Source organism: Vulpes vulpes, chromosome 9, assembly GCF_048418805.1.
Source record: "Vulpes vulpes isolate BD-2025 chromosome 9, VulVul3, whole genome shotgun sequence".
NCBI lineage: Eukaryota > Metazoa > Chordata > Mammalia > Carnivora > Canidae > Vulpes > Vulpes vulpes.
This window is the reverse complement of record NC_132788.1, coordinates 68,151,836-68,173,649: the sequence shown is the minus strand read 5'-3', so window position 1 is coordinate 68,173,649 and position 21,814 is coordinate 68,151,836. Positions and strand designations below refer to the sequence as shown.

Here is a 21,814-nt window from a genome sequence, read left to right as displayed (position 1 = left end):
CCGATGTGGGATTCGATCCCGGGTCTCCAGGATCGCGCCCTGGGCCAAAGGCAGGCGCCAAACCGCTGCGCCACCCAGGGATCCCCTCCTGTCAGGCTTAATGTGGGTCAAGCCTTCCTCCTTGTTCCATCACTCAGGACAAGGAGATTTAATGATATAATACTTAGGGCAGTCTTTTCCAGGAACTATGGATGAGACAAGTTCTTTAAGGTACAAATGTTGATTCAGAGATCTTCTTGGGATCAGTCCCAGATATTCCTCCTTAACTTTTCCAACCCTTCCAACCTACCTTCCATTCTCTTGTTCTTTGCTCCATGACAGCTAACAAATCTGATAAATGTATTCATGATGTAGGCCATCTAACAGGTAATTTCATTTGGCCAGTGTTCCCCCCTGGGAGCAATTCCAAAAACCAAAGGGATAAGTTTAATGCTAAATATTTTAGACAGTGGGAAAATATGTGGTAGTATGTAATGTTTTTCGGTTCTGACTTTGCTTTTTGTGTATATAATCCTTCTTCATGAAACCACTTATAATATAAGAGAATCTTTTACCACTGTTACTATAATATTACTACTGGCGTGCCATATGCCAAGTAGAAAACTCAATACCTAAATGGCATTATGTTATTTAATTTTCAGTTTCTCACTGAGGTTGAATAATGCTATTGTCCCCATTTTACAGGTGAGATTGAGGCTTATGTCAGTTAATGAATTGCTCAAGATCACATGGCTAGTAAATAATGAATCATTATCCCATGTCAGGCAGGACTCCCAGAACTTGTGCTTTTAAAAAAGAGGAACATGATGATTATTTAATGAATAAAATTAGAACGTAAGTTTTCATTTCATATCTATATCCTTCATTGGACAAATATTATATTTACTTGCATTCTGTGAAGAATATATTTATGTACACATGTACATATGTGTGTGTGTGTGTGTGTGTGTGTGTGTGTGTGTGAGGTTATTAATACTTGAAAAGAAAGAATGAAACCTTGACCAAAATTGTGGTTTTTGTTCTTTCAGGTTTATTATCATTTTTTAACTGTTGTTACTGATGTGTAAGCTGGAGTTGCAAATAATGCCAATAGCTATAAACAGAGCTTTACCTTCTTATCAATGATTATCCTTAATGTAAGAAAATGGGAAACAATGAGGTACACACTGAATTTTTGTAGTCAACTCACATACATAGAGCTGGTGACTGACTATAGTAAAATAAAACAAATGGTGATTTATTTATGATTCATTATTAACTTGAATATAGGTTTTGTGTCTATATCATAGGAAATACTTCCTTTCATTTGTCGTAATCATTCGTGGCATTTTATTTGGGGGGAATATATAAGAAAGCATATTAAAAAAAATAAATTACATTTCTGGATATATTAACAATATAATGCAGACATATTTGGTTCTTACCTTCTGACCATTATTGATACTAACTTAAAAGTAAAGGATGTTAAGTACTTAATATAGTGATGAATTATTAAGATACCCAGCAGGAGCTAGCATAATCTTAATAAGTGATAATGTATTTATCGCTAATCAGGAACATACAATATTTCTATTTTAATCAATTATACTTTATTTATATGTAAATTAGACCAGGCCTGTATAATGATACTTCTGAGTGGCCAATCTATATATATCTACATAAAATGATATTTTTAATTATAAAATATTATAAGGCAGTTATTTTGCTGAGAGGTAATCTACAATAGAAACTTGGTTAGAAGATACATATGCATAAACATGAAGATATGAATATATACAATTATTTTCAGTAATAATATTTTTTTTCTTAAAGGGAAACAGTATTGCTTAAGGAGAAAATATTCTCAGGCACAGAATTATTTTGCAATTAAGTTTAACTTGTTGGCTTTAAGAAAAGATATAATACCATATTTAAGGAAAGAGTATTTTGTTTTTGTTATTGTTACTCATTTTACATTTTCATATGTCTAGCAAAACCACCAGGAATTTCCTAGTTCATTGTTCACCTTTTCATTATTTTATAAGCTATTGTAATATATCTTCTTTAGAAATTCTCTTTTTTACTGAATCTGAATACCACAAAATATCACAGGCTCCTAGAGCCAGTATACTAACAAAGAAAGGCTAGAGTGGTGAATTGACTTGTCAAAAGTCACATAGCTAGTGGGAGATAAATCAGAAAAGGAACTTGGCTTCCTGACTCCTCATCTGGGCAATTCTATCAAGCTGGAAATTCATACCAACCATATTTAATTTTCATTTCCTCCTAATTTAATTTTAGAATGGCAGTGGTTAAATGGTAGCTACTCATAAGCTTATGTATACTTGAAAAATGTATTTATTTGTATATGTTTTATTTTTATTCTAGGGATCTTTGACATACAATACCTCCACAGCATGTGTTCCAAAGAACTGCCTTAAAAGGTAAGTTTCCCACAAGGGAAGATTATCTTAATTTCACTTTACTTTTGGCTAGCATCCTTAGTTTTTATGGAAACATTGAGCCTTTTCCCTATAGAGTGATACATGAAATAATTTTAATGTTTTTCTGAAGGTTGAAATTAATGAAGATAGTAAAATCATGTAAAATTTTAAATTAACAATAGAAAATTAAGACCCTTCCCAGGCCTTGCTGGAAAAGATAGTTGTAGTAGCTTTCCTGTGTCTCAGATTAATTTTCTAACCCAAAACCTTCTGATTTTGGCATCATGGAAAGAGTATTAGGACTAAAAGTAAAGGTTATTGCACTTCTGTCAAATGGTTTTATAGGAAAGGACATTTAATCCGTCAAATGAATACAAATATTAAGTTACTAAGCCCTAAAAATATTCAGGTCTTAAAATTGAAGCCTTTTAGGGATACAAGCAGTGTAACTTATGATCTATGATATATGCAAATTTTTCCTTCGTAAAATATTCAGATCCAGAAAAGGTAAAATATCTGTTTTTATTTCCTAAGCCTGCTGTAACACAGGACCATGAACTGGGAGACTTAAAAGAGGAGAAATTTATTTTTGTTACAGTTCTGTAGTTTGGAAGTGTGAAATCGAAGTATAGGCAGGCTCATACTCCCTGAAGGCCATGAGGGAGGGATCCATCCTTGATTCTTCTAGTTTCTTATAATTGGCAACATTTTTGGTGTTCCTTGGCATGTAATGGCTGCACTCACATCCCTCTCTGTCTTCACATAGACTTCTCCCCTGTGTGCCTGTGTTCAAATTTGTATTTGTGGTAAGGACACCAGTCATTGGATTGAGGGCCCACTCTAATCCAGTGCAACCTTATCTCAACTTGCTGATGTCTGCAAGGACATTTTTCCAAATAAGGTTGTGTTCACAGGTTCTAGGGTTTAGGATTTAAACATATCTTTATAGACATAGTTCACCTATAATAGTATATATCCCCTAAGGATCCCTGGGTGGCGCAGCGGTTTGGCGCCTGCCTTGGGCCCAGGGCGTGATCCTGGAGACCCGGGATCGAATCCCACGTCGGGCTCCCGGTGCATGGAGCCTGCTTCTCCCTCTGCCTGTGTCTCTGCCTCTCTCTCTCTCTGTGTAACTATCATAAATAAATTAAAAAAAAAAAAAAAGAATTTAAAAAAAAAAAATAGTATATATCCCCTAGAAGTGACATCAATGATGTTAAAATTATTATATTTAACTAGGAATTCATGGGGAGGGAAAACACTAACAGGTTTGGTGGTGGAAGGGGTCTCATTCCAATGATGAGTAAAATGAAATGCCAACTCATTTTAAAAGTTGTACTAATTAGTCGTGATGGACAACTTATCTCCCAAGGAGATAAAAATGAAAAACATAGTCATTCAGAACAGAGATTAATGACATTGGGTAAATATATTAGCACGTGATTTTTGACTCTGAGGGGAAGATTATTTTTAACAATCTTAATTGTAAAAAAAAAATAGAAAAAATTATTTTCCTTGATTCCTTAGATGTTTTTCCAAAGCCAAGAATCAAGTAAGTTTTTTTTCTTTTTTTTTTTTTTATCAATTTGCTATGGCTCTATAACAAACCACTCCCAGATTCAGTGGCTAAAAACAGTAACTGTTACTTCTTATGAATCTATTAGGTAAGCTATTTGGGTCATCTCTTGTGGAACCAGTTTTGACAGCGTGTGTTAGTGTTATGGAGTCTGATTGTAGATAAATTTAGAGGAGCCTCTGCTCTGAATAATCTCTAATCCTAGAAGGAGCCAGGCTTTTTCTCATGGTGATGACTATTGTACTGTATTGTATTGAGTGTTATCAAACTTGCTATTAGTTTCTATTTAAATTTCCTCGGACTTGTCTACCTACAATCCATCCCAGACAAAGTAGCTGAAGTGATCCTCTTAAATCATTTCCTAAATCTAATCAGATTATCATAACCACCTATACATCTTTCAATGTTCCTTGTTTTCCTTGTATCAACTCCAGCTATTTGACATGGCTTTAGAAGGTTCTTATTATTTGGCCATTGCTTACCCCTCTTCCTTCATTTCTCACCAACCCCCTTTCCTGAATAGGTTGAATTTTAAAAAATTGTTTTAATATGACATTTTTCTCTTGCTTTTCTTCATTCTTTTCCTGCTTTCAGAAATATTTTGTTCTTCTCACCCTGCACCCTTCTCCCATCTTTCATCAACTCTTTTTATTGCTAACTAAAAACTTACTGTTTGAGGAAGGCTTCTGTGTTTTTTCTTCTCTAGATTTAGGCTTTCCTTCAGTGCCAATAGCAACATGAACAACATGAATATCACATTGTACGATAACTGCTTGTTTGATTAGCTAGCTTTCCTATTTTGGACCCTACTCAGCCACTGATAATATCTTTTTTCTACATCATGGCATTCAATCCTCAGTAATTATCTATGGAAAGAATGGAGTATATAATGACATCTTTTGTGTTCCAATTCTGCTGTCTTTAAAAGTTTAAGATATTGACATCATATTCAATGGCAAAAAGCTGAGAGCTTTACCCTTAAGATTAGAATCAAGAATGCAAACTCTTGCTACTGAACTTCAGCATAGTATTTAAAATTCTAGCCAGAACAATTAGACAAGAAAAATAAATGAAAGGCATTTAATTGGAAAAGAAGACATAAAACTATCACTATTTACAGATGCCGTGATTTTATATGTAGAAAACCATAAAGAGTCCACCAGGGCAGCCCAGGTGGCTCAGCGGTTTAGCACCACCTTCCGCCCAGGGCGTGATCCTGGAGACCTGGGATCAAGTCCCACATCGGGCTCCCTGCATGGAGCCTGCTTCTCCCTCTGCCAGTGTCTTTGCTTCTCTCTCTCTCTCTCTGTGTCTCTCATGAATAAGTAAATTAAATCTTAAAAAAAAAAAAAAGAGTCCACCAAGACACTGAGAATAAATGGATTCAGTAAAGTTGCAAGGCACAAAAACAATATACAAAAATATGTTGCATCTTTATACACTAACAATGAACTATCATAGAGAAGTTAAAAAAATAGTCACCTTTGCAGTTGCATCAAAACGAATAAAATACCAAAAAAAAAAAAGAAAAGAAAAAAGAATAAAATACTTAGGAATATATTTAATCACAGAAATGAAAGACTTATACACTGAAAACAGGAATAATTAATGTTGTTAAATGTCTGTACCTCCCAGAGCAATATACATATTTAATACAATTCTTATCAAAATTCTAATGGCATTTTTTTCAGAAATAGAACAACAAAAAAATAAAGTTTGTATGGGACCACAGAAGATCCTGACTAGTCAAAGCTATCCTGAGAAGAAAGGAACGTAGCTGGAGGAATCACTTTCCCTGATTTCAGACTATACTATAAAACTACAGTAATCAAAATACTATGATGCCAATAAAAGCAGACAAATATATCAGTGGAACAGAATAAAGGGCCCAGAAATAAGCCTCCATGCATGTATGGTCAATTTATGACAAAGGAGGCAAGAAAGGACAGTCTCTTTAGTAAATAGTATTGGGAAGATTAAGCAACCACATACCAAAGAATGAAGTTAAAACACTATGCTACATTAAATACAAAACTTAATTTAAGATGGATTAAAGACTTGAATATAAGACCAGAAACTATGGAACTACTAGAATAAAACATAGATAGTAAGATCCTTCACTTTGTTCTTAGCAGCATCGTTTTGGAAATTACTCCCGAAGCAATAGTAACAAAAACAAAATAAACTACTGGGGCTACATCAAACTAAAAGGTTTCAGCCAGCAGAAGAAACAACAAATAAAATGAAAAGGTAACTTACATTTAGAAATCATACATCTGATAAGGGTTAATATCTAAAACATATAAAGATTCTACATAATATAATGTAAAAAGAATAACCCAGATAAAATCTGGGCCGAGGATCTGAATAGACATTTTTCCCAAGAGGGCATGCAGATGGCCAACAGGCACCTGAAAAGGTATTCAACATCACTTATTACCATGGAAATGCAAATCAAAATGAAAATGAGATATCACTTCAGACTTGTCAGAAGGGCTAAAATCAATAAGACAATAAAAAGCATTGGCAAGGATGTGGAGAAAGGGGAACCCTCATGCACTGTTGATGGGAGTGTAAATTGGCAGCCCCTGTGAAAGACAGTATGGAAATTTCTCAAAAATGAAAAAACTATATGATCCAGCAATTTCACTTCTGGGTATTTATCAAAAAAACAAAAACAAAAACAAAAACAAAAGATACTAATTTGAAAATTAGTTGATTGCAACATTATTTACAATAGTCAAGATCGGCTAAATAGCCATTAATGGATGAATGGATAAAGATGTGTGGCATGTATGTGTACATATATACATACACACACAATTGTAATTAAACGCAGCTATAAAAAAGAATGAAATCTTGCCATTCGTGGCATCATGTATGACCTAGAAGGTATTATGCTCAGTGAAATAAGTCAATAAAAGAAAGACAAATACTGCATGATTTCACTTAGAGCAGGAATCCAAAAAACAAAACAAATGAACAATCAAACCCAAACCAAACTCATACATATAGAGAATAGATTGGTAGTTGCCAGAAGGGAGGGGGACTTGAGGGAAGGCCAACTAAGTAAAGAAGATCAAGATGTCTAAGCTTCCAGTTCCAGAGGTGTCTGGGTGGCTCAGTTGGTTGACCATATGACTCTTGGTTTGGTTCAGGTCCTGGTCTTGGGGTCATGATCTCAGGGTCTTGAGAATCAGGCCTTGAGTCCAGCCCTGCCTCTGACTCCACACTTAGCAGGGGTTCTGCTGGAGATTCTCTCTCCACCCACCTCTACACCACCCCCCCCCTCACTCATGTGCATGCTTCCTCTTTCTCTAAAATTAAATGGATAAATCTTAAACAACAAACAAAAAATAAGCTTCCAGTTATAAAAATAAGTCATGGGGATATAATATACAGCACGGTGACAATAGTCAATAATATTGAGTTGTAAATTTGAATAAGAAAATAAATCTAAAAGTTCTCATCACAAACAAAATGTAACTTTGTATGATGACAGATGTTAAATAGACTTAATGTGAACATTTTACAATGTATACAAATGTTGAATCATTACCTTGTACACCCAAAACTAATAAAAATGTATCACAATTATACTTCAATAAATAAAGTTGTTGGACATTTCCAGAGTCAAGATGGAAAGGCAGGAGAAGATCAGCTTCTTTCAAATTGTAATGATGTCCTTTTGGTTGTCCTTAAGGACGGCCTTGGCACCACCTCTAGGTACTATAGCCTTTTGTCTTTCACCACAGGTTGTGAAGGTGGTAGCTTATGGATTAAAACAGCCTCAAAACACAGTTATTTTAGTTCATGTATTTCTTCATCTTTTTTTTCCTTTTAATTCCAAACAGATAAATTTTAAATTGTTGCCAACGTTTGAAAATTCAATTTTAGATATAATGATGATTTCCAGATTCTCTTACAGAAGAAATCAGAGTATCTTCCTTCTCCAGGCTTGTACTCCTTGATGGCAGAAGGGCTTTCCTGGGCAGCAGCTGCCTTCTTCTTCCTTCTCTAGTTTACCATGCCACTTCATTTGCTACCTATTTGGCCCTGACATGCCCTTGAGTTCAGTATCCTCAGCTGCACAAAGACTTCTGGATTGATGGAATGTGGAAGCTTAGCTCAGCTTTTGAAAGTCTGTCTCTGGTGAACCAAAGATCCTAGGTCCAGCGGCTGAATGGGCCATTTAGTTGTTCCTGTCATATATCTATCAACAAAGTGAAAATAATTTTGGCTTTGTGCTCAGAACCCTGTGCTTTAAATTCTTACTTTAATGTTGGAGCAGGTAAACTAGACTTCTCTGAGACTCTTTTTTCCGGTCAGCAAAATGGAAACTGTAATATTCTTCAAGGACTTACAGCATGTAAATTGGTTTTGTTAACACCACAACAGTCTAATGAGCACACAGACAATGGAAGAAAATAATTACATTCTTTTTCTCTAGATTGGCATAAGTAATTTTCATCTTTTGTGAGATATTAGTTAAAAATAAATTAGGAAAATTAAGTACTGATACATGCTACAACATGGAAAGATTGTGAAAATATTATAAGAAGCCAGACACAAAAGTCCACAAATGGTTTCATTTATATGAAATGTCTAGAATAGGCAAAACTATAGAGATAGAAAGTGTAATAGTTGTTTCCAGGGACTAAGGACAGAGAAGAACATGGGGGTACTGCTAATGAGCATAGGGTTACTTTTTTGAAATGATATATTATCAAAATAAATAGTGGTGATAGCTGCACAACCTTGTGAATATACTAAACACCACTGAATTGTACAGTGAATGGTGAATTTTATACATGACGTATATCTCAATATATAGTAATAGATTATGAAATGCATTTTTCCTAAAAAGATAGAATTTCTCCCTCAGATACAGTTACTAAGCAGACTTCAGATACAATATAAGCAGACTCCTTAGGTTGTCATTCAAATCAATATGTACCATCTTTCTAAAAGTCCTGACACATCCTCCAAGGCCAAAGACAAAGTCAGGTTTCTAAATCTAAAGATTCATGGTTTAATACAAAGGTTATGAGTGATGGGGGCAAACAGAATTGGATAAACATTTAAAATTTTTCAATTTTTATCTCTGTAAGCCTCAGATTCCTCAAACTACAAAGTAAGGGCACTAATAGTCATTTTGTTGGGCAATTGCAAGAGTCACGAAGAACAAATGTCGAGTACTGATCATAGTGTCAGTTATAAAACAGGCCCTCTACAATTTATAATTTTTAAATGAATGTAACTTGGCTATAAATTTTAGGCTACAACATTATATTATTGGCAGCCCAGCTGTCCCAAGGTTGGTTTTTCTTGTGCTAGTGCCTTGACCAGAAAGAGAAGAATGGTTAGAATATCTGCTAGGACTTAATGAATTTAATCAGCCCTCAGGGACTTTTGATAAGCAGGGAAATATTTAGCAGAGAAACATGATTTTTATTCCTGCTATATTTCTCTTGATAGTCGACAAAGCCTTCCCTAGCAGAGGTAACATTACCTGCGCTGAGAGAAATGTATTAACATACCATGAGGGTGATGTTAGAATGAAAAGAACACATCCCTATGGCCTTACATTAAAATGTTTCTGTGTGTGTATGGTTCTGAATACAATTTAAATTGCTACCAAGAAAATAAATCACTGCTTGAAAATGTAAAATTCGATTGTCTTTCAATTTCTATTATTTATGATTTTTTTCCTTTCGAACATAGAGTGTTCTTTTTTTAACTTTGGCTTTCTCTTTGGAAATTGAAATTAAAATCATAGTCTAGGAATATAGAAGATGATTGAGTTATTCAGTGTAGCATATTATAGATTATAACACTAAGCAGGAACTTCTCATCTTTTTTTTAAAAGATTTTTAAAAATTTATTTGAGAAAGAAACAGAGAGCACGAGCTGGGGAAGAGGCAGAGGAAGGAGTAGAAGCAGACTCCCTGCTGAGCAGGGGGCTGATCCAGGACCCTGGGATCATGGCCTGAGCCAAATGCAGATGCTTAACTGACTGAGCCATCCAGGTACCCCAGAAACTTTTTACTATGAAAAATGTGTCTGTATGAATTGCTCCATTTGATACAATTGCTGTTGTATCCTTTTCTTTATGGATAACAGGAAGGGTTATGCTATGGGGAATGATCAAAATAACAGGAGAATTTGGGGCCATTTGTTTTTTTTTTTCAACAAGGATATATATAGGGACCTAATTATATGTCAGAAACTATATTAAGTTCTGATGATATGGTGGCAAATAAAATATATGTGTACCTTCAGCTTTTGAGTTTGATAGGTCATAGGTATGGCAGATGCTAAACAAGTAATGAAAAATACTGACTGTGTTAGGTGTTGTGAGGAAAATGAAGAGAATGCAATGATAAATAGGTTATTGAATAAATGAAAAGATGTTCATGAAAGAAATTGAAGATGCTGACACAAATGGAAAGATATTCCATGCTCATAGGTGGAAAAATTGATATTGTTAAAATGCCTACATTATCCAAAGCAGTCTACAGATTTAATGCAACCCCTATCAAAATTCCTATAGCATTTTTCACAGAGCTAGAACAAACAACTGTAAAATTTGTATGGAACCACAAAAGACCCCAAAGAGCCAAAGCAATCTTGAAAAATAAAAGCAAAGCTGGAGGCATCACAATTTTGGACTTCAAGTTATATTACAAAGCAGTAGTAATCAAAACAGTATGGTACTGACACAAAAATAGAAACATAGATCAATGGAACAGAATAGAAAACCTGGAAATTAACCCGCATTTATATGCTCAATTGATCTTCGACAAAGCAGGAAAGAATAGCCACTGGGAAAAAAGTAGTGTCTTCAACAAATGATGTTGGGAAAACTGACAACTACATTCAAAAGAATGAAACTGGACCATTTTCAGACACTGTTCACAAAAACTCAAAATGTATTAAAGGCCTAAATGTGAGACCTGAAGCCATAAAACTCCTAGAAGAAAACACAGGCAGTAATTTCTTTGACATTGCTCTCCATATGTCTCCTCAGATGAGGGAAACAAAAACAAAAATAAACTATTACTATTACACCAAATAAAAAAGCTTTTGCACAGTGAAGGAAAACATCAACTAAACCAAAAGACAACCTACTTAATGGGAGAAGATACGTGCAATTGTTATACCTGATAAGGAGTTAATTTCCAAAATATACAAAGTATTCATGCAACTCAACACTAAAACAACAAATAATACAATTAAAAATGAGCAGAGGATACAAATAGACATTTTTCCCTCTGGAAAAAAAAGGGCATACAGCTGGCCAACAGGCACATGAAAAAGATACTCTGTATCACTAATCATGAGACAAGTGCAAATCAAAATCATAAGATATCACCTGACACATGTCAGAATGGTTAGAATAAAAAATACAAGAAATAACAAGTGTTGGTGAGGATATGAAGAAAAAGGAAACTTCATACACCATTGGTAATAATGTGAAGTCCTGCAGCCACTACAAAAGAGTCTGAGGTTTCCTCAAAACATTAAAAATAGAAATAACATAGGATCTAGTTATTCCACTGCTGAGTATTTACCAAAAGAAAACAAAAACACTAATTTGAATATATATATGCACCCCCCCCCCGCTTATTGCAGCATTATTTACAGTAGCCAAGATATGGAAGCAACCCAATTATACATCAATAGATAAAGAAGATGTACACACACACACACACACACACACACACGTGCTGGAATATTACTCAGCCAGAGAAAAGAATGGTGTCTTGACATTTACAACATCAAGAGTGGACTTAGAGGGTATACTAAGTGAAATAAGTCTGAGAAAGACAAATACCATATAATTTATCTTATATGTGCTATCTATAACAAAACAAGTGAAGAAAGAAGTAAGGTAGAATCAAACCAATAAATTCAGAGAATAAACTAATGGTTGCCAGAAGGGAAACCAGTAGAGGAGATGGACAAATGATTGTGGGGTACTGGGAGACATGGGCTTCTAGTAATGGGCTGAATAAGCCCCTCTATAAAAGGTGCAGCATTGGGAATATAGTCAGTGGTATTGTAATAACGTTGTATGGCTACGGAGGGTAGCTACATTTGTGGTGAGCATAAGGTAATGTAGAGGCTTGTCCAATCACTATTTTGTACTCCTGAAACTAATGTAACATTGTGTGCCAACTGCACTTCAATAAAAATAAATACAGTGAGAAAAAAACATGTGCAGATTATAGTTCTGCATCACTACTAATATTTCGTGTGAACATGGGGAAGCTAATTTGATGATTGAATATCAGATTTTTCTGTTTTCATTTTTTGGGTTTTTGTTTTGCTTTGTTTGGTGAGTTGACTTTGTGATCATTATGTACTTTTCTCTTTTCCTGTTGTTCTCAGTAATACCTTTGGGTATAATATTTATTTTATATGATTTTAACATTACCATACCTCCTATAGCTGCTTTATTTAAATTACCATTTGCCTAGGAATTCTCTTCTACTTTGATTTTTAACCTTTACGTGTCATTTTAGGTGTGTCTCCTGTTAATAACGTACAGCTGTATTTTTCTGTTTGATTTTTTTTCTACTTTTATCAAGGGAGTTGAATTTTTGTATTTATTTTTAATATCAAAGTATTTTAATATTTTTCTACCATTTTATATTTCTACCATTTCTTTTTGTTTTTGCCTATTTCTTCTTTCTCGCCTTTTTATGGACTATTTTTCATAATTCCACTATTCCTTCCTATTTTTTTTTATTTTTCACTCTATTTCTGTTTTTTTTCTTTTTTTCTTTTTTTAAGGATAATTATTTACATTTTTTTAATTTAAGTTCAATTTCCCAACATATAGAAAACACTCACTGCTCATCCCAAAAAGTGCCCTCCTCAGTGCCCATCACTCAGTTATCCCATCCCACCACCCTCCTCTCTTTCCACAACCCTTTGTTTCCCAGAGTAAGGAGTCTCTCATGGTTTGTCTCCCTCTCTAATTTTTCCCACTCAGTTCCCCTCCTTTCCCCTATAATTCCTTTCACTATTTCTTATATTCCATGTATGAGTGAAACCATATGATGATTGTCCTTCTCCAATTGACTTATTTCACTCAGCATAATATACTCTGGTTCCAACCATGTCAGAGTAAACGGTGGGTATTCGTCTCTTCTGATGGCTCAGTAATATTCCATTGTGTGTGTGAAAAAAAAAATATATATATACACCACATCTTGTTTATCCATTCATCTGTCAAAGTACATTATGGCTCCTTATGCAGTTTGTCTGTTGAGGACATTGCTTCTATTCATGTTGGAGTGCATATGTCCTGGTGTTTCACTACATCTGTATCTTTGGGGTAAATCCCCAGCAGTGCAATTGCTGGGTTGTAGGGCAGTTATCTTTTTAACTCTTTGAGGAACCTCCACACAGTTTTCCAGAGTGGCTGTACCAGGTCGCATTCCCTCCAACAGTGCAAGAGGGTTCCCCTTTCTCCACATCCTCTCCAACATTTGTTATTTCCTGTCTTGTTAATTTTCACTGTTCTCACTGGTGAGAGATGGTAACTCTCATTGTGGTTTTGATTTGTACATCCCTGATGACAAGTGATGCGGAGCATTTTCTCATGTGCTTATTGGCCATGAGTGTGTCTTCTTTGAGAAGTTTCTGTTTATGTCTTCTGCCTATTTCATGATTAGATTTTTTTGTTTCTTGGGTGTTGAGTTTGATAAGTTCTTTATAGATCTTGGATACTAGACCTTTATTTGATATGTCATTTGCAAATATCTTCTCCCATTCTGTAGGTTATCTTCAGTTTTGTTGACTGTTTCTTTTGCTGTGAAGAAGCTTTTTATCTTGATTAAGTCCCAGTAGTTCATTTTTGCTTTTGTTTCCCTTGCCTTCATAGATGTATCTTGCAAGAAGTTACTGTGGCCAAGATCAAAAAGCTTGTTGCCTGTGTTCTCTTCTAGAGATTTTGATGTATTCTTGTTTCACGTTTAGATCATTCAACCATTTTGAGTTTATATTTGTGTATGGTGTAAGAGAATGGTCTAGTTTCATTCTTCTGCACATGGCTGTCCAATTTTCCCAATACCATTTGTTAAAAAGACTGTCTTTTTTCCAGTGGACAGTCTTTTCCTACTTTATTGAATATTAGCTGTCCAGAGTTGAGGGCCCCCAATCTGGATTTTCTATTCTGTTCCATTGATCTATGTGTCTGTTTTTGTGCCAGTACCATACTGTCTTGATAATCACAGCTTTGTAATACAGCTTAAGTCCGGCATTGTGATGCCCCCCACTTAGGTTTTCTTTTTCAAAATTCCTCCAGTTATTTGGGGTCTTTTCTGATTCCATACAAATCTTAAGATTATTTGTCCAACTCTGTAAAGAAAGTCCATGATATTTTGATAGGGATTGCATTGAACATGTAAATTGCCCTGGGTAGCATAGAAATTTTGCTACCAAAATGCCATTGATTTCTGGGCACTGATTTTGTATCCTACCACATTGCTGAATTGTATGAGTTCTAGCAATCTTGGGGTGGAGTCTTTGGGTTTTCTGTATACAGTATCATGTCATCTGTGAAGAGGGAGAGTTTGACTTCTTTGCCAGTTTGAATGCCTTTTATTTCTTTTTGTTGTCTGATTGCTGAGGCTAGGACATCTAGTACTATGTAGAATAATAGTGTTGAGAGTAGACATCCCTGTCATGTTCATGATTTTAGGGGAAAGGCTCTCAGTTTTCCCCATTGAGAATGATATTTGCTGTGGGCTTTTCATAGATGGCTTTTAAGATGCTGAGGAATGTTCCCTCTCTCCCTACATTCTGAAGTATTTTGATCAGGATTGGATGCTGTATTTTGTCAGATGCTTTCTCTGCATCTATTGAGAGGATTATGATTCTTGTTTTTTCTCTTGTTGATGTGATCTTTCATGTTGATTGTTTCAAGATTGTTGAACCAGCCTTGCATCCCAGGGATAAATCCCACTTGGTCATGGTGAATAATCTTAATGTACTGTTAGATCCTATTGGCTAGTATCTTGTTGAGAGTTTTTGCATCTGTGTTCATCAGGGATATTGGTCTGTAATTCTCTCCTTTTTTGGTAGGGTCTTTGTCAGGTTTTGGAATCAGGGTAATGCTGGCTTTTTTTTTTTTTTTTTAAGATTTTATTTATTGATTCATGAGAGATGCAGAGAGGGACAGGCAGAGACAAAGGCAGAGGGAGAAGCAGGCTCCCTGCAGGGAGAGCCTGACGTGGGACTCAATCCAGAGACTCCAGGATTAGGCCTTGGGCTGCAGGCAGCGCTAAACCGCTGAGCCACCCGGGCTGCCCAATGCTGGCTTCATAAAATGAGTTTGGAAGTATTCTGTCCCTTTCTATCCTTCGGAACAGCTTTAGTAAAATAGGTATTATTTCTTCTTCAAACATTTGGTAGAATTCCCCTGGGACAGCCGTCTGTCCCTGGACTTTTATGTCTTGGGAGGTTTTTGATGACTGTTTCAACTTCCAATAATCCACTGATTATTGGCCTGTTCAGGTTTTCTATTTCTTCCTGTTCCAGTTTTGGTAATGTGTGGTTTTCCAGAAATGCATCCATTTCTTCTAGATTGCCTAATTTGGTGGCATATACCTGTTCATAATAATGTTTTTAAAATCATTCATATTTCCATATTTCATTCATATTCGTTGTGATCTCTCCTCTTTCATTTATCATTTTGTTAATTTGAGTCTTTTCTCTTTTTCTTCTTAATAAAGCTTGCTAGGGGCTTATCTATCTTATTAATTCTTTCAAAGAACCAGCTCCTGGATTTGTTGATTTGTTTTACAGTTATTTTGTTCTCTGTTCCATTGAATTCTGCTGTAATCTTTATTATCTCTCTTCTTCTGCTTGGTATAAGCTTTATTTGCTGTTCTTTCTCCAATTCCTTTAGGTGGGAGGTTAGCTTGTGTATTTGAGTTTTTTCCAATTTTCTGTGGGAGGCTTGTATTGCAATGTATTTCCCTCTTAGGACCACTTTTGATGTATCCCAAAGATTTTGACCAGTTTTATTTTTTCATTAGTTTCCATGAATTTTTAAAAACTCTTCTCTAATTTCCTGGTTGACCCATTCATCATTTAGTAGGATGCTCTTTAACCTTCATGTGTTTGAGTTTCCTCCAAAAACTTCTGGTTGAGTTCTAGTTTCAAAGCATTGTGGTCTGAAAATATGCAGAGGATAATAGCAGTCTTTTGGTAATGGTTGAAACCTGATTTGTGACTCAGTGTGTGGTCTATTCTGGAGAAAGTTCCATGTGCACTTAAGAAGAATGTGTATTCAGTTGCGTTTGGATGGAATATTCTGTATGTGTCTGTGAAATCCATCTGGTCCAGTGTATCATTCAAGGTCCTTGTTTCTTTGGTGATGGTATCCCTAGAAGATCTGTTATTTGCTGAAAGTGCCACCTTGAAGTCTCCTATTATTAATGTATCATTATCTAAGTATCTCTTTACTTTTGTTTTTGATTGATATACTTGGTGGCTCCCATATTAGGGAAATAAATATTCATGATTGTTAGGTCAATTATTTTTTAATAGACCCTTTAACTATGGTATAGTGTCTCTCTTCATCTCTTACTACAGTCTTTAGTATAAGCTCTAATTTATCTGATATGAGGATGGCTACCCCAAGCTTTCTTTTGAGGACCATTTGAATGGTAAACGGTTTCCCACCCCTTCATTTTCAGGCTGGAAGTCTGAAAATTTTAGGTCTAAAATTAGTCTCTTGTAGACAGCATATAAATGGGTCTTGCTTTCTTATCCAGTCTGATATGTGCGTCTTTTGATGCGGTCATTTAGCCCATTCATGTACAGAGTTACTATTGAAAGATACGAATTTAGTGTCATTGTGTTACCTTTTCAGTCCCTATTTTTGTAGCTTACTCCGTCTTTCTTTTACAGGGTCCCCCTTAATATTTCTTGCAGAGCTGGTTTGGTGGTCACATATTCTTTCAATTTCTGCCTATCCTGGAAACTCTTTATCTCTCCTATTCTGAGTGACAGCCTTGCTGGATAAGGTATTTTTGGCTGCATGTTCTTCTCATTTAGTACCCTCTATATATCATGCCAGCCCTTTCTGGCCTTCCAGGTCTCTGTGGAAACATCTGCTGTTAATCTGATATTTTTCTCCATATAAGTTTAGAATCTCTTGTCTCGAGCTGCTTTAAGAATTTTCTCTTTTTCTTTGAAATTTGCAAGTTTCACTATTAAATGTCAAGGTGTTGAATGTTTTTTATTGAGTTTTGGGGTGTCCTCTCTGTATTTTGGATCTGAATACCTTCTTCCTTTCCGAACTTAGGGAATTTCTCAACTATGATTGGTTCAAATATACTTTGTGGTCTTCTCTCAGCCTCTTCTGGAATCCCAATTAGATGTATATTCTTCCTTTTCAAACTATCATTTATTTCCCTTAGCCTTTCCTCTGGGCTCTTAATTGTTTTTCTTTTTTCCTCAGCTTCCATCTTTTCCCTTAACTTGTATTCTATGTTACTCACCCTTTCTTCCACCTAATTAACCCTAGCAGTTAGAGCATCCAGTTTGGATTGCATCTCCAACTTGGTCATTGTGAAAATATCCTCTTATTACTTTTAATTCCAGCCTGATTAGATATCAATTCTGTGGTAACGAAGCTTCTAGAGTCCTTTATGCTTTTTTCCAGAGCCACCAGTAGCATTATAATTGTACTTCTGAATTAAATGTCTTAAATCCAAACTCTGTAATTTTGTGGCAGAGAGTATTGCTCTTGATTCTTTCTTTTGTGGGGAATTCTTCCTTCTAGTTATCTTTTCTAGTGCAGAGTGGATATATGAGTGAGCTGAGTCAGAAATATTAACCATGACCTAAGTAAAATACACCCTTGGTAATTCCAAAGAGATCAGAGACCAGAAAATAAAGGAAAAAGAAGAACAGAACAAAATAAAGGGACCACTAAAGTGAAAAATATTAAAACAAATTAGTAAAAAATAAAAATACAACAACAAAGAAGAATAAAAAGAAAAGAGAAAAAAATGAGGGGAGGATGGTGGTGGTGAGGAAGTGGTAGTAGAGAGAGAATGTAGTCTCCCTGAGGGGTCTGAAAGAGTAATCCTTTGGTTCTGAGTGTATTTTGTTCTGTATGTTAGAAGATGCTCAATCCCAAATTTATATAAACCAGCAATACTTATATAAAGACCCATCATTGACCACAAAAACATAAACAAGATAAAAGAGGGGGGCAGAATGGGAAGGAAGGGAAAATAGAATCTCACAGAATGGACCAACATGGTGTTCCACTTGGTTTTGGGTGTATTTAGGTCGTGTGTTAGAAGGTACTAAATTCCACAATTGTAAAACAAAACAAGACCAGAAAAACAAAAATCAAATACCCATATCTTTTATATCTACCAAGATTAAGTTGAAGACGTTGAAGGGAATCCAGAAGTGAAAAATATATCTAAGCCATAATTGTAGAAATATGAAATTCAAAAAGGAAAAAACTTAAAAACAAAAGGTTAGTAAAATATTGTAGTTAAGGTGGGAAAAGAGAAAAAATATTGGAAATTTTTAGTCTGGTATAAAAATGAGTTGTAATAATAATAATAATAATAATAAAGGACCCTCTAGTTCTATATACTATTTTCTCTCAGTCCTGGAGCTTTCCAGTGCTGCTTGTTCAGTAAAATTGCTCTTTCCTTGTTCTTCCAGCAGTTCTTGTGGAGGAGGGTTCTGCTGCCCTGATTCTCAGGTGTCTGTGCCTGAGTGGAGATGCCCCACCCCTTCCCATGTGCTTGGCTCAATATGAGCTGTCTATTCTGTTTGGCCTTTGTTCCCTAGAGGCACTGACTGTGCAACGGTGCCCAGGTGCAAGGTGAAAGAAAGAGGAAAAAAACATGGTGCCAGCCAGATTTCCAGCTCTGGAGTCGAGCTCCTCATGAGTAACTAACCGCAGTCTCCCATTTTATACTCTTCTCATTTCTCCTGGGGGCAGGTGCGGGTACACTGATCTGCATAGCTTGCTGGGCACCCACTGGCAGAAAGTTCTTGTTTTCCTGTGCCCTCTCCTCTTCTGCCTCTCCCAGGGGGAACGGAAGATAGCCAGCTTTGTCCACTTTGGCGCCCTCAGATCCAGGGCCCTGCACCCACCATCTAGGGGACCACCTCTCCTAAAGGGAACAAAGAACAGTCACCCCTGTCTCTTACCAGACTTCTTACCATTTGGGCTTCTCCCAAATGCTCCAAGGGCTGTGGGGCTCCAGCCCTTTACTGAGATCTGACCGCAGCTTGCAGTAAGCTTTCCCCCACATGCCCCTCCTCTTTTTTTTTTTTTAAATTTTTATTTATTTATGATAGTTACACAGAGAGAGAGAGAGAGAGGCAGAGACATAGGCAGAGGGAGAAGCAGGCTCCATGCACCGGGAGCCCGATGTGGGATTCGATCCCGGGTCTCCAGGATCGCGCCCTGGGCCAAAGGCAGGCACTAAACCGCTGCGCCACCCAGGGATCCCTTTTTTTTTTTTTTTTTTAATTTTTATTTGCCCCTCCTCTTATAGTGACTCCAGGAATCTTGATGTTTCACTGATCCTCCTGCTAAGCACTGTTCTGTTAGGAAAACTGAGGCATGGATTTTTAAAGTTCCTGCTTCTCCAGTCTTGGGCTTTCATACCCCAGAGTCTTTAGCTGCTCCACTGTAGCCCTGCTAGTCATCGTTCTCCTCCCTCACTTTATTTCTTTTTTCTTTTGTTTGCCTTCCTACCTTGTTAGAAAAGAAGACTTTTCTAATTGTAACATTCCAGCTGTTCTCTCTTTATATCTCAGTTCGAATTTGTAGGTGTTCAGTGTCTTTTGAAAGTTATCTAGGTAAGTTTGTGGGGCCAGGTGAGTTGAGGACCCCTACTCTTCTGCTATCTTGTCCTAGTCTCTATTTCTGTTTCTCATAAGTTTCCTAGAATTTATAAAGTTATCAATGTTGAATTTAACATTATTAAAACCAAAATCGTTTAATTGTAGTTGTACCACCCAAAGTTGCAAGTTATGGTTATATACATAAATGTAGTATTTAATTCAACTTTATCTTCCAATTGTTAATAATTATTATTGTTATGTTTAATATAGTTACAACTTAACTTATGCATATTTTCCTACATATTGTATCAGTTTATTGTTTATCATTGCTTACAGCATCCCACTTCCTTTGAATTCAAGTTATTTTTTTTTTTTAATTTTTTTTTTTAAATTTTTTTTTTAATTTTTATTTATTTATGATAGTCACAGAGAGATAGAGAGAGAGGCAGAGACACAGGCAGAGGGAGAAGCAGGCTCCATGCACCGGGAGCCCGACGTGGGATTCGATCCCGGGTCTCCAGGATCACGCCCTGGGCCAAAGGCAGGCGCCAAACCGCTGCGCCACCCAGGGATCCCGAATTCAAGTTATTTTTAAGATATCCATGAAATAATTCTTTTAGCTAGTTCTCATAATGGTATATTCTATAATTTTATCTTGAAATATTATTCTTTATCATTAATTTTGAATAATGTTTAAGAAGCTTTGTAATTTGTAGTTGACAATTTTTTACTCTCAATACTTTGAAGATATTTTCATTGTTTTCAATTCTTCATTACTATAGATAATTTTCTGTTAGTCAAATTGATCTTTTGTGATCTTTTTTTTGTGTGTCTACTTTTAAGACTTTGTGAGTGGAATTTTGCATTTTCATTACAATATGCCCAGTTATGCATTCATTTTTAGTTTTTCTTATGTAATACTCCACTTTCAATCTGAAGACATTTTTTTTAGTCTTGTAAAACTCTTATTTACCATTTATTTGAATGTTGACATCAACATTTTTGTCTGTTATCTTTTTAAAATATCTACTCACACATATTTTGCACCATTTATGTATCCTATCCAGAATTCCTTTCATATTTCATATTTCTTTACATTTCCATTTTGTATTAAGGGGAAATTTTTTAGATTCCTCCTTCAATTTTTAAATTGTTTCTTCATCAGTGTCTACCCTGCCATTTAATTTTTTTAAAGCAATGAAGATAACTAGTTTATGCTGCATTAGCAAATGACCCCAAATCTCATGAGCTAAAACAACAGCAGTTTATTTTATTATGTTACATGACCAGTGCAAGTTAATAGGTAAAATCTGTTTGTTATATTTTTGATTGATGGAGTTGCCATTGATTAGTGAAGCAAAATAAGAAAACCTGGTGGATTATGAGAGGTTCTTCCCAGTATCTATATATCATTTTTACTCACATTTCATTGAAAAAAGAATTCACCTGGCTGTGAGTGACTATCAAGAGGGCCCTGGCTGTGAGTGACTATCAAGAGAGCAGGAAATATAATCTCAACATATGCCTAGACATAAAGAAGAGCCAGAATATTTGTGAAAGGCACTTAAGTTCAACCCTAAATGTTTGTTGGGTTTTTAAAACTTCAATTATTGTAATTTTTAAAATTTCTACAAGTTTCATTTGGTTCATCTTTCTGGTTTTGTTTTTAATCACAGCATTCTGTTGTTTTATTGTGGGCTCAATTCCTTTTTATCTGTAATCATTTTAATGACTTCTGTATTCTATTCAAGTTCATAATTTGTATTATTAGTGCTCCTATGTCATATTCTTTTTAATGTGTCACCTGATTCTTTTTTGTGATAGTTTCTTTTTTTTCTCTTTAATTTATAATTTTCTATTGTGAGTTTAAATCAAATCTTTTTTTTTCCTTGTGAGAATGCTGTGTACCCTATGTTGTGAAAGCATGCTCCAAGAAGTGGCTTTGTTTTTGCTTTTAGCAATTGGG

At 35.5% G+C, this 21,814-nt stretch overlaps 1 protein-coding gene across 12 annotated transcripts in view; it reads left to right on the top strand.

Annotated features, from left to right (window-relative positions):
* CNTN4 (contactin 4) overlaps window positions 1–21,814 on the top strand; it is a 909,482-nt gene that overhangs the window by 235,344 nt on the left and 652,324 nt on the right. For 7 of the 12 annotated variants that reach the window (XM_025984656.2, XM_072720378.1, XM_025984647.2 and 4 more), the window contains one exon: window positions 2,368–2,423. The gene's annotated coding sequence lies outside the window, so the exon portion shown is untranslated. Of the gene's footprint in view, window positions 1–2,367; window positions 2,424–9,868; window positions 10,029–21,814 lie in introns of all 12 variants that reach the window. The other 5 variants (XM_072720386.1, XM_072720388.1, XM_072720381.1 and 2 more) reach the window with 1 other exon arrangement.